Source organism: Drosophila bipectinata, chromosome 2R (assembly GCF_030179905.1).
Source record: "Drosophila bipectinata strain 14024-0381.07 chromosome 2R, DbipHiC1v2, whole genome shotgun sequence".
Classification (NCBI taxonomy): Eukaryota; Metazoa; Arthropoda; class Insecta; order Diptera; family Drosophilidae; genus Drosophila; species Drosophila bipectinata.
Window position 1 is genome coordinate 14,363,011 of NC_091737.1, and position 14,453 is coordinate 14,377,463.

A 14,453-nucleotide genomic window follows, 5' to 3' on the forward strand; every position below is an offset into this window, starting at 1 on the left:
AGCTACTGACCTAACTCCCCGGAAAATGCTTGAGCCAACAAATACCGTAAAAACACTTATACGGAATTCCTCAACGCCTGGTAAACCAGGGCAGGGGCGTAAAATCCACCCCTTGCTGCCAAGCACCAAGTTCAGATCCTGGAACCAGGACTAAACGACAAAAAAAATGAAACACTCGAGAGGATAAAAAGCAAACCAAACAAAACGAAAACCAAACCGAAAGTTTTGAAAGTCGCAGCCAAGTGCCGACGGCAAAAAGTGGCAATGGAGACGTTGCGTTTTGCCTGAAATTCAGACCCCAATCCCCCGGAAGTCTTTGGAGGCATTTAACGGATTTTCTCCGGGAGGCGTTAGTCGTTTTACATGCATTATCCTGACCAAAAACCAAATGAAACGCTGATGCCAAAAAAAGTGTTGACATTAAAATAATAATTTTAATTGCCTCGAATAACACAGAAGGGTCTATTGTTCGACCCTTGGTCCAGGATGTCGGGGCATGAGTGGGGTCTATTTAAACACAAAGGGTAATTAACATTTTTCTTTTCGGCCCGGTCCTGGCTATGTCCTGGGATAAGCAGTATGTTTAGTCCTGACCAAAGTCAAATGAGCAAATAAAAAAATCACACACACAAAAAAAAAGGTCTCTTCGCACACATTACGAGGGTTCGTGTGTGGCAGTTCCTTTTTTGCGGTTTTCGCATTTGGTTTAACTTGACTGGTAAGTACCCGTCCTATTCTTGGGTCTTGCCCTCCAGGATTCTGGATTCTGGGCAAACCAGGATTTCAACACCTTCAACAAAGCGTGAATTAAGTGCTCGAGATTTTCTGCACTTAATACAACACACATTTACAGCTGCCACATGTTGCATGACTCCTGGCGCCCCACCATACCCATACCCATACATATACATAGGATGGTCCCTATGTATCTCCACTGCCCTGCCCCTGATCACGTTAATTGCGCAATTAGCTGGTTTTGTGGAACATCTGTGCAACTGTGTCGCGTCTCATTAAGTCCGATCTGACTGCTCAAATACTGAGTGGCATGCCGCGGCACGGACGATGGACAGATGGACAGAGAAATTTTTAATTGCATTTAATTAACAATAATTTAACGAAAAGCACTAAAAATGAGAAATAAAATTAGTTGAATTAAAAGGCAAAGAAATTCTTGATCTGTGAGTGATGTGCCAAAATAAGATCTTGCTTTACAAATTCAGATTCTGAGACAGTTTACCGTCGGAAAAAAGTATCTTTTAGAATGACATTATTTCTAACATGATCCCTGAGGTTATCTGGTCTCTTTTGAAATTAAATTTATTCATTCTAAACTCCGCGATGATATGATACTACTTGGCATTACAAATGCACTCCATTGCCAGCATAATTACCTAAGCACGACAGCCTTACATTATTCTTATCGTCTATCTAGCATCTTTGACAATCCATCCATCAAGCATGATTGAGCCAAAGAACAACCCCAAATTGTGTTTTCCGACACTTCATTTCCAGAATTTCGATACACGCAATGGTAGTGCGGTAAAGTATTGTTTTTAATTGCTAATTGAGCAAAATACTTTATGGAATGAAATTAATTATAGTTTCATGTTTTTGGGCCACAAAAAAATGCGACTTACGTACGTACGTACTTCATCACTTATTTCTAGTTTCACATTGTTCACGCAAAAGCATAAATTGTTTAATTACTAATTAAGAATAGGAAACGGCCAACAAACGATAAACCTAATGAATTGGAAGTACTAGAAGGCGAATCGAAGGCAGTTGACATTATTTTCAGTTCTAGCGTGTGACAATTCGCATTAATTACAAGAAATGCTCCAAAAAATAAGCCATTAAAATGGTTAGGAGGAGAGTTCGGTGGCAGGGTCTGAAATTGCGAAATGAAAGTGCGCTGCGCTGCCGGAGATCCCTCGGATTTTGTTTCCCCTCCCCACATAATATTTAGCGTGTTTTAGCCCGATGTTGCTACTTGGACACTTGTGACATTTTCTTAATTGAAATGATGCGAGTTCGTTGATAAAATTTCGTTGCCTCCTATATGGTATGTGGCATGTGTGTCTGTGACTCCTCCTCCTCCGCTCGGACACTCTTATTGCACGTTTTGTTGATGGTTATTATTACTCTTCATTATTGTTCATTATTAAATGAGCCTGCATCTCTACGTCTTCGTCTCTGTCGCCAAGTAGTACGAGTAAATGTGCGTGCCTGGAGCTTTGTGTAGGCTTTGTGGCATGTGCGGCATGCAATATCTCATTTTGGTGGCTCTCCACGAAAAGTGATCCAATCCTAGCGATATCATCACAGAAAATGATCTATTATACTGAATTAAATAGGAGGATATTAGACTAAAAGATACTCAACGGATAAGATAACAAAAATTATATAAAACTATTACTAGCAATTGGGAAATGAGTATAGTTTCTAAATTCTACAATAGCTTTCCTTTGATTTCACCTTTATGTTCAACATTTTCAATAATTATTTTTTTATATTTTCTTTGAGAAGCCATTACCATTACTTCCTGCACTTTCTATGCCCAGTCTCTGTGTGTTGTGGCAATAAAATTGCATTTTATGTTGGCACAAGTTGCAAATTGGCCACACATCAAAAACAGAATGCGAAATCCTTTCAAGATGTCCGCCCCGCCCACAGATGTGCCTTGCACTTCAATGCCTTTGCAGGGCATAATTATTACTTTAATTATGTTTAATTAAAACGCCCGCCCACCGAGCTGGGCGTGGTCAGGCAGCTGTCCAAAATACACGCCACATAATTAAGCGTTAATTTTTTTTTTGCTTTTGCAAATCTTTGAAAATTTTTTACGATTTGGCTACGTAAAGTGACAACGTGACGCTATCTTTGAGGGGGAAATCAGAAGGGGGACAGTTGCATTTCGCCGATGGCTTTTGGTTATTTTTAATGCCAAGTGGTGTGTTGTTGCCTGTTGGCTGATTGTCGGCAGGCGGCTTGCCACTTTTCCGCTTCTTGTGCCGCTGCATTTTTATGCGTTCGTCATCCGTTTGTCATAAAAAAAACCGTGGAACAGCAACAACATTTAATTTATAATTTAATATCTAATCATTTCTTCTTTTTTTTCACAGCCACTTGTGCATTAAAAGTTGTCGCAACGCAACTTTAATGGATTTCTCTGATTTGTCTGAAGATGCCAATCAAAATTATAGAAATCCTTTCGACAACTTAATGAGCCACGTTTCACCATCAAAAGAAAACGAGATACTTACTTAATTTTAAATATTTTTTTAGTATAAGCCTAAGAGTAGTTTAGCCGACGGCTTTGAGTATTTAAAATTATAAAGAAAAGATTTTCAAGCTAAACTAAAAACTCATTAGGCTAAAATATGCACCCGCCGAATATCATTCTAGACTTCTGTCGATTGCAATTATGTGTGTGCCTTTGAGCCAAGTTAATTCCCGCTAAATAATTGCCCGCGATAACGTGGAGAACAAGTTGGCAGCAGGAGAACTAGCCAAGTGAACTCTGCCTGGCAACGACAATGAAACTAACAACAAAGAGACTAAATTCTGTATTAATTTGCAATTAATGCAGCTAATTATATTTAATTAAATGAGCGAGCCACGCTAACAATGAACTGCATAGATACCAGCCGGAGGAGGAGGAGGCACGATCGGTGGGTGGACTGGAGTGGTGCAAGGGGGAGAGTATTCTCTGGGTCAAGGGACAAGAGGGAGGGGATCAAGTGGAACTTGGGCACTGGGAAAAAAATGTAGCTCGCAGGTTGGTCCGGCTTTGAAATGAAACTGATTATTACAATTGTTGTTACGCCTGCTGCTGCTACTGTTGTCCGCTGCCGTTTATTGTATCTCACAGATACGTTTATCTGTTTTTTTTTTTTTTTTTTACAAAAATGACACTGAGCCACCGCGAGTCAATTGTAATACGTTTTAGTAATTTTTTCGTGGGGTGGCATCATTTGCAAGGCTTAGCACATTAAACTATTTATGTGTAGAGTTTCATTCTGATTTCAGATCGTTTGATGAGGCTCATTGTTGCAAATTGCCACCACAGCCGCCGTCCGCTGTATTATTAGTTTGTTTATGGCTATTTATTATATTTGATTTTATTATTAGAACGTCGCAACTATTTTCGAGTAGCCAGCACAAAAATTGTAGCTCATGCACATGCTCATGCCGGGGCACCGTCGTCGTTCTCATGCCACAACGATAATGGTGATGGTGGTGGTGGTGATGCTGATAAAATTAACGTTAATTAAAGTTATTAACCGCCTGCAGCGAAATCGCATCAATTTATTGGTTTTTGCATTTTACCATGTCAGGGTTGAGATTTACATAAAAAATGCATTTGCTTGATTTTCTAAGCCATAGTTTCAAGTGAGTCAAGTGCGTGTGAAGCTTAAAAGGTTTGTTACTTTTTTACGAAGATCTTCACTTTGCAATTTTGTCATAAATCTTTATTAAAGGCAAATAAAAAATAAGTTTTTATCAAAGTTTAAATAAAATTAATTCACTTTAATTAATAAAAACTAATCAAATTTCATTAGTAAGTCAAGATTTTCTAAGAATTCTGTTCTGAACTTGAATGAATATATTAAATATTATATTCAATTGAAATGTTCCTAAAATGTATGCTAAATAATAGTTATTATAAAATTTATTTACCGTTTTTTCAGCACAATGTTAGTAATTATTTGATTTCCTTTTTGAGTTTCTTGATTAATTTTAATTAGGCTTAACTTTAATGCATCCAAGTTTTTAACACTTTTCTGTTTTTCTTTAAATTATTTTTCCTTTATCACTTGCACTTTGCCAATCGAAAGTATTCTTGAGATTTCCAATCACTGAGTGTATCTACGAGTTTCTTATCAACGAGTCACAAAGCACAGATTCAGATTCAGATGCAGATACAGATACAGATACCAGATGATCGCGTCGCGCGTAAAGTGAAAAAATCTCGACTTTCGAATTTTGGAATCTAACAATTGTCCCAGCGACGCCTGCCTTCCTGCTGTTGCAGATGCAGTTGCAGTGGCAATTGCAATTGCAGCTGCTAAGTGTCGCCGATAATATTTCTTGGCACACGCCGGCAGTGGAATGCAGCGAGCGTGTGTGTGCGGGTACGTCGGCTGCGCGTGTGTGAGTGAGTTTGTTTGGCGGTTTTAGTGCCTTTAGTGTTTGTTTGTTTGTTTTTGGCTTGTACGCGGTCCGGTTCGGATCCAGCCGTCGTATGTTCAGGCGCAGCGTCGTTCGAAGACTGAATGAACGCGTGGCGCACAAGCGGCGCTTGGACCCCCAGCAATCATCAGCATAAGTAGCAGGCTTCTCACAGATACACCAACACCAACTCAAGCCAGCCCCCGAGCAAACACGAGCAAACAAACCGTTGCCGCCGAACGTTAACCGAGCTTCGGCTCGAACTCCAGCAGGAGCGAGCGAGAGAGCGCTAGCCTCCCCTGCGCTTCCCTGCGCCGACAGCGTCGACTGCGCAGGAGCAGCAATAGTATATGCAATTTGCTCGCCTACTAAAATAAAAATAATGACGTCATTAAGCGCACAAATGAGCGGCGCTGCTGCCGATGCTGCAGTCACTGCTAGCTGCAGCGTCGACGCTGGCAGAGCTTATAACTGTTTCTGTTCTGGGGCAGGAGAAGTTGCACACTTGACGAAGGCGCACTCAACGATGGCTCCCGAAACGAGAGACAGAGAGAGAAGAAGAGTAATGGCGAGCGAGAGAGCCCATATGTGTGTGTGTTTGTGTGGGTGAGTTGTAGAGTGAGTGAGAGTGGCTGGCTGTGAGCGGAAAATTGAGCCAAAGACGTTGTTGTTGTTTTTGTTCGTTGGGGTTAGGTTGCGATTTAAAATAATTGCAGATTTGTTTGCTTTTGTAATCTAGAAAATTCATTGGCACATTTTTGATTGGAACGTTTAATTTAGCTCTTAAGTTTGGGATAAAAGTTTTGTGTGAAAATTACTCATACGCCAGGGTGGCTTAAACAGAAGGATAATCTATAAAAAAAATTGCATTTAAGAATCTATTAGACTAGAAAAATCTAAGAATTCTTTGTTAGTAGGTATAGTATGAAAAATACAATTAATTTATGGACTTAAACTTCTTCTCCATTAACTAGACCAGGTACAGTGTCTATGCCATTTGTCACTTGCCACATTCCTGCATCCCCCGCACCCCTTCGTTACCGACAACTATTGCTGGAAATTAATAATTTAAGTGTCAATCCGCAGAGCAAATCCAATGCCAAAAGCTCTAGTCGCTCACAACCTCACTCGAAACTCGAACTTCATGTCCTTCCCACTCCCACTCCACTCCCCCGTTGTGCAAGTCTCACCCACAACTGTCGTGTGCCGGGTCCACTCAACCGCATCTCCCCTTCCTCCCTCCCCCCATTTTATCGCCCGTTCAAAGCGCTTCCAGAAAACCGAAAAGTGCCAATAAATATGGAAACGTTTTGCCTTGTTCGGCCCACTCTTCCGCCCACTGCCTATGCACCCCCACTGCCCCACGTCTTCTGGTCCTTCTTCAGCTCTCTCACTCTATTCTCTTCTATTTTATACACTTGACAAAAATATTTAAGGTTTGTTTAAAGAAGGGTAATCAAAGAGTGCCTTATTAGGACTATTAATGAAGATAATCCTTTATACGATTCTCCAGACCTCCGGTTTATTTTCTAGAATCCTAAATGGAGTATCCTTCATCCTTTAGTTGCAGTGCAGATCCTTGCTCCTTGGCTAACTCTGCACTAATTCACATTTGATGTTTTGTTGTCTGCGCTTGTTGCTGTTGCCGCTTGCATTTTTCTGGTCAATGAGGTTACAGTCAAGTCAGTAGACAAGCCCTCGTCCCCTTGATAGCCCCCCCTCCCTCTGTTTTTTGGAGGGCAGAAGATGCAACAGCAACAGCAGCGACTCGTGCGGTCTTCAACCGGTCGCTGTCGGTCAGTCGAAGCTGCCAAACAGGCTGCCTCTGTTGTTGTGCCTCCTGGCCCGCTGTTGCTGCCCCTGCTGCTCCTTCTGCAGTTGTGGCTGCTTCTGGCCAGTCTAGCCACCCACCCGCCTCGGCTATCGGAGGTGTCGATGACGTCGAAGTCGTCTGGCCAGACCCCTGAAATCAGAATTCCCCTCCTAAGTCTGTTCATCTCCCGCAATAAGCCTCCAAGTGACTGCAACTGCCTACGCCATTGATTAGTTAGGGTATAAAATTTGGTCTAAAGGACTATGTCTCTTACACCTTTTAGAATTTTTAGGTACTTAAAATACCTTGTAGATCTTTATTTTTTTTTAAATATTATAATGGCCTATTACTTCCCTGAGAGCATTCATAGTTCGCACATCTTGTTGGTTTCTAATGGTACCTGATTTTGTTTTTGGCCAATTTTGGTCAATATTTAAGTGCTGCCGTAGCCGAGGCTTTCAGCTTCTATGGGGCAGCACTTCACAGCGCTGTCGGGTAGCATGTCTACGTCTGGTACTCCACATCACCTCATCAACTTAATTTTCCCGAATTTCAGGTCGTCCATCTCGCTGGGAGGGTGGACGCTGGCCCGCACTCGTTCCCACTCTATATAGCTGGCTTTGTCTTTTATGTCTAATTTTGTGCTGCATTTTACCGGCAGCTATAAAAGCGTATTACCGTTAAATGTTGCACCGTCGAGTTGTCGTCTAATTTACGTTACCCTGGAGCTGAAGGCAACCACGAGGATGCAGGATGAGCGAAATGGGAGGTGAAAATTGGTAAATGGGCGGTGGGACGGTGGGACGGTGGAACGGTGAGGCCACTGCCCACTTTCCATCTTGGTCTTGATTGTCATTGCAGCTCGACGGTCTGGCCGGCAAACTGATTAAATTCAGCACGCGCCCTCCAGGCATCTTTGGTAACTTCTTCCCCAGCAAGACGGGTTGGATTTCATCGGGTTAGGGGGGTGTGTGAGCTGGGGCTTCATCAGCTAAGACGGCCGAGAAACTAGACGCTCTACATAAATTTGAAATTAACGTTTTCCAGCATATTGTCCCTCTACCTTTCTCTTTCACTCCTCGACAGTCTGTCTCTCTCACGCTCGGTACAGCCATCCTTGTCTGGGCCGAGAGCTTACATGCTTTCTGTAATTATCATTTGCCATTCTGTCCATTTGCCTTGGAACACACACGCAGACCAGCGTCTTGAGTCGATCTAGACTTGGCTTTCGGGCGTGCAACTCCCACCTCCGCCCATCCGTTCATCTCCCCGCCCACCCCGGAGCCCCAGCTCGTAATTAAATGCAAATCTCCCCTGGTGCCCCGTCCGTCCGTCCCCATCCGTGATCCGTGTCTAATATATTGCCATAGTGCCACGGGGCAAACTGTGGCCACATTTTCAGCAACGTTCCGAAACTTGTCAGCACTGCCTCATGGTGTAGGAAAAAATGAAGTGCACATACTGGTATGTGCATAAACCAAATAACATTAAAATTATCGCCTAGACTGGCCATAAAAGGCATAAAGGTGAGAGATCACCGGAGACACAGGCTGAGGGATACTCTTTCAAGAAGGATATTTGAGTTTTAATGGCTATATCTGGAGATACTAAGATTCTAATGATGATATTGCTGTATCTGTGGGATCTATGCACATTCGAAGATATAGTAACTATAAAATTTATAACGAAATTCGTAGTATCTATTCTAGTATTACCATCATCCAAAATTTCTTTTCCATTTTCCAAAACAGATCCCTTTAAATAAAATTATAAGCCTAGGATTAATTAATCGAAATAAAATATAAAAAAAGAAAGGGCAAAGACCCATGGAAAAAATAATAATATGATAGAGGGAGTGATAGAGCCAAAGAAAGAGACAACAAGCCCATACAGTGACAGAGATAGAGACAATGACTGAGACAGAGAGGGGAGAGTAATTAAGAGCGTGCAAACTTTTTAGCTTCGGTGGACGGGCCTCGTTGAAATGGCTGCTAATTACAAAAGGCATCCTGGCCAGCATCATTTGAGATATTTTTCCATTAACCGGCGACGGCGTCAGTTGGCCATGGCCGTGACGGCCGTGAGGAGAAGGGTGTCCCGAGGGAGGGGACCGTTTGGAGGGGCAGTGCATACAAAACATATTAAAATTAACCTGATTACTCCGCAGGCGCTGCCAGCTCTCAGATTGTGGGATTGGGGGAATCGTGTGTGTGTGTGTGTTTGCGGCTTGGAGGAGTTTTGAAAGCCAGGCACAAACTAATTTCAAATAACATAATTCATTCGCTTAGCCAGCGGGGAAGGGAAGAAGGAGGAGCTTTTGGCGTCAGGGGGCAGGCAAAAGGCAGGAAGAAGGCAGCTCTTCAGTCGAGAGACCACGACCGGTTTTCTTCGGGAGTACCAAATTAGTTGAAGTTTAATCACAAGACCTGAGAGGAGACACAGATGAAAATGGTTACAAATTAAGAATTAAAATAAAAATACCATTAAAAACAAAATTATTCTAAAAAAATTACAAAAAAAAACTAAAATTAAATGGAAAGAAAAGTCTAAGAATTATGTACATGATTAATTATCATTCTACCCATAATGTTAATAGCCTTTAATTAAAATTAAAAACCCTTTCTTTCACTGTAAAGGAAAAAGAATTTTGAAGAGACCAAACAAAGACCCAAGCTGTCATACCAGAAAGAGAGCGACTATCCCATTTAGAAAGAGACCGTCTTGAAAGGAGATTTCTGTGCGAATGCGGAAGGTGCTAACTGACAAATGAACAGTCTCCTGTTCCCGCCAACGAATGCTAATTGTTATTGTACTCCAACCAGGAGTCAATCGCCTTCAATGGCACTTCTCTACCCTGAATCCCTCCCTTTCCTGGCATTCCATATGAAACATTCCATACCATACATGTCCACAAACTATGCGCACTCGGCAATAATTTCGCGCCCATAAAAATTTAATATTATTGAATTCTTATTATTACTTTCAGGTTTTATTCGTGCATTTTTTATTCTGGCCAGAAACAATAATGAAAAGATCTGAAGCAGCCACATTTAAAAAAAAGGAGAAGCCCAAAGGCAACACGGAAGCCTCATGACGGGATACAGTGGAATTTTTGTGATTTATTTGGAGTTCTTTTTTTTCAAATATTTGATTAATAAAAAAAATCATAAAAAAGTCAATATTAGATAAGAATTTAAATATATTAAACATTTTATTCCTTCAACTTTAATTTTAATTTAAAACCAATGTGCCGAAGTAAGCCTGTTGCCTCAAGTGGCGTACTTAATGCCATTCGAATTATGCGCATGCGTCCCCTTGACGGCGATTTCTGCGGCTGGGCTTCGATCTGGAGAACGAGCGAACCACTGGGAGTCTGCCCTTGCCACCGCCCATCCAGCTTTAGTTCCCCCTTCCCCTTGGGCCACGCCCGCCTAGTCTTCAGTTATCCAACCGATCCACCACCCTGGTACGTGGTAATTTTGTAATATCGTAAAGTATTTTTTAATTGAACGCACCACCTTCGGCACACTCATAGACTTCTTTCTTCTTTCAGCAAGGGCTTTGTCAACTCTGGACAGAGTCTAGACTCTGAAGACTGCAGCTTGAGGTCGTGGCGGTGGCAACTCTGGAGCCAGCCCACTTTTATGACTCACTTCCTTTTTGGGTGATTTATGCGAAAGCGAATGCTTCTCTGGCGGCATTAAAATTAGCTCTAATTATGAGAGTGGATCGGAACGCAGGCAATTAAAAGTGCATTGCCAGCCAACATACATAAATCAATAAAAGATTTATGTGGCTCTTGCCTATACCTACGTATAATTTTAATGATTAGTCGAGGGCATTTGGATTTTTGCATAACCTTTGGTCCTTTTTCTTTTTTTTTTTTGGTTGGTTGGTTGGTGTGAGTGTATAGGTATATGGGTATGGGTCTGAGCCATTCATTCCGCATTCACTCCACATTCATTCATGGGCGAGTCTCTGGGCGAGCTGGGAGCTGAGATCTTGAGGCTTGGAGGTAACCTGTTCCTGCCCCAGACTCACGACTTTATAATTAGGCAGCGTTGTTGTTGTTGCTTAGCCTTCTTCTGCTCGGGTGGTTAATGCATTCATAATAATATTTCTTTTTGCTGTTAAATTTATGTTTTCTGCCTTGTAGCCTTTCGGTGAAGATGCCCCCCATCCCTTGGCGCGCCCCCAGCCTCCTTAGCCTCCTTAGCCACCTTAGTCTTCTTAGCCAACTTCGTCTTCTTTTTATTTATTTTTGCCAGTTTTAATTTTCTCGCTTCCAGTCCCCTCCCCAGCCTCCTTCTTGGCGAAATCGTTTTGCATTCTTAAACATAATTGCATGTGGGCGTGGTCACATATGAAATTTCTTTGATTAAAGTCGATTAAAATCGCGGCCTGTTTTGCCTGCTGTTGTTGTTGTTATACTTGTTGTTGTGCCACTGGCCAAGGCAGTCAATGTGTTTGCCAAGTAATAGTTGGCCAACCGACAGCCAGGCAGAGCAACTGGCCCGGATGAGCCGCAGTTTTATGAGTTCAAGGATTAAGGCGGTAGCAGCCGCCCAATTCCTTTTCGGATTTTAAGAACTCACTGACTTTAAACAACAATTCTCTTAGAATGTTTCTAAAAAGATACCTACTTCTTGGATTATAATTAATTTCTCTCAAACCTAGAGTTTAAAGAAAATCCTTAGATCTGAAACAAAGTCCATAGTCCTGGTTCTTGTTTCAACCTCATCAACTGATCTCTGATATTTATATTTTTAGTCATTTTTCAAAAAAGTTTCGTTTAATAAGTCTTCCACTTGTATAATTGATCTAACCAGCCTGCTAAGTACTCGTACATGTTGATCATTTCAAGATTTCCAATACCGAGTACACATGCAAGCTTCTTTCACTCCTAGATGGGTTACACCAAGAAAAAAATATACAATTATAATATACAAATTAGAAAATATATGAAAATTATAAAATTAAAAAAAAAAAGACTTGAATAAATATTTAAAAAATGATATATTGCATTTGAAAGTCAACGTATACTTTTTTTTAGAATGTAACCTGCCCCTTCATCATTATGATCATTGGCTGCGTGGCCAGTCGGCCACTCCCAACTCTAGCTCCTATTGCCTTTTTCTTTGCCACATACACCCCGCACTCCAACCCATCCCCTCCCCTAATCTGCACTCGAGTGAATTGCAAATTACGTGTCTTAAATTGAAGTTTTACGAGTTGCTACTCTAAATGTTTGCACCAAAGTGCTCGCCTGAATGTGTTTGCTCAGGGTTCCAGCTTGGAGCTTGAAGTAGGAGCTCCAAAGGGGCAGGAGGACCATGGTCTGATGATGATGCTGGTGCTGCGTGTTTAGGCGCGAGTGTTGTATTTCATGTTGCTGCTCCTCGCCACCGAGTCGTTGCTGGCCGTTTGGCTGTTCTCTACTTTGGCCGGTTGTTTATGCGATGCAGGATATGATAATAATTACACCTTCAACGTTTGCTGCTCGCTGCTGCCATCTCCATCTGGCCAGGAAGTTGGCCTCTTGCCCCCTTCGGTGCCTCCGCCCCCGTTTCCAACTCTTTGCCCTGTCTGGCGATTAAAAATTGATCTCATTATAATTATTTTTTATAATTTATGAAGCCTTAAAACTGTGTCTGCTGCAACATGGCCTCAAAGTAGTCATTATAAATGCCATAAATTTCGGTCCCTCCAAGCCAAGTCCCTCCTCACGTTGCTAAAACAGCTTGCCGGATCTTGGTCCAAGCCGAGGGAAGAGACTCGCTTCATTTCTTATAGTATTTGCTGGCAAATTATGAGCCAAAAAGAGTACAATTTTAATGGTCCTGACATCCAGTTCCATCTATAAACTCGTCCGATTTGACAAGTCGAGAAGTATTCTGAAAAACTCCTACACAATATGCCTGGATCTTCAAGAGTTCCTCTCCTTTTCCTTCCCGGAACCCAGAGTTCTATCTCAGATAGAGTTCGGGCAAAACATTATGCATAATACACCACCAGTAAGAGAACACGCATGGCGACATTGGGAGATAAAAAGGGTTAAGGACACTAAGAAAAAAAACATATAGAGGTATTAAAAATCCTTAAAAGTAAAATAGGGATTTTAGAGACTCCTAAGCCTAGAGAAGCGATGAATATTTGTGTTTTTATAAGAACGGATTTAATATTTCTCTCACTGCATTCAAAGACACCCGCATACCCACAAATTAAGAAGGCGAGGAGAGGGACTGGAGGTACTCTTGCTCATTTTGCATTTTAGTTTGTAATTTAGTTTCATTTATTGCGATTTTACATTGACGCCTGACACGCAAATTCGTGTAATCCTTGCTGCTCCGGCAAGGAGGCTAGTAATCAGGCTCGAGGAGGCACGAGCGGGGTGGCTAGCATTGAGTGGCTGTCTTAGCCATGGCCCGAACCATTACCACATCGAGCCATTGCCAATGCGCCACACAAAGTCCAATTAAATTATGAGGGTCCACACGCCAAGACAACGACGACGGCGACGACCACAGCAGTCTGTGACTCCTCACACCAAGTCCCCCCAAACACTGAGAGAAATGGTAGTTACTAAGACGTATTATAGTAATAGTAGAATGTATTTTTAACAAATAAAATGTAGTATTCATTTTTTAGAGTGTATTCGAGACCCCAAGACTTTCCGATATCAAGAACTGCTTATGCCTCACTTCAGGATGTTGGGGCCGGGTCTGGCTCATTTCGAGTGTCTCCTTTTTGGCCACTACCATTACCACTGGCAGGGCCTTTGATTCTGGCAGTGGCTTTTGCATTGGCACTGGCATTGGCAATGCGGTGTAAGAGTAATTAAAATCCCTTGATTAATATGTAAATTTAATGAGATTACGAATTCAGCGAACAAGATTAGGAATGCATGGGTCTCTCTACTCCAAGTCTGGGCAGCCTTCTTTTCGCCTCCCCGATCCTCTGGCAGGTCCTGCTCTTTCTCTGTCCCTGTCTGGCTAAAACAGGCTCTCACTCACACCCACCATGCGGTCTCTTTCCCTCATACATTGACAGTCGGGGGTATGCCATGTAATTTTCACTCTTTTAACCCAAAATGGTAGAGGGTCTACTTTACAAACTTAATTATTTGTTTATTGAGGGTATTATGATTTAAGAAATGAGCAAGAAGTTTAAAATATAATTTAAAGAAATAGTTTATTACTTTTATTTGTTTTATTTTCTGCCAATTTATTTCTTGTCAACCCAGTTTAGACCCTCATGGGTTAAGCAGCGGTCCCCCAAAAACATGCTTAAAGCCAGGCCAGGCCAATCTAGACATCGGCCAGGTCCCCCTGCACACACTCTTTCGACCACTCGTGTGTGTGTGAGCCAGCTAAGAGCTTGTTAACATTTCTGTGGAAAGCCGCAGTCGCCGTGGCAGCCGGCAGCCGGCAGCAGCAGCTCTAAAGTCCAAGTCCAAACCGATATGCTC

At 42.1% G+C, this 14,453-nt stretch overlaps 1 protein-coding gene across 2 annotated transcripts in view; it reads right to left on the minus strand.

Annotated features, from left to right (window-relative positions):
* Positions 1–5,260, minus strand: part of pdm3 (pou domain motif 3) — a 69,838-nt gene extending 64,578 nt beyond the window's left edge. For both annotated transcript variants that reach the window (XM_017250575.3, XM_017250574.3), the window contains exon 1: positions 4,681–5,260. The gene's annotated coding sequence lies outside the window, so the exon portion shown is untranslated. The remainder of the gene's footprint in view (positions 1–4,680) is intronic.
* Positions 5,261–14,453: the final 9,193 nt, after the last annotated feature.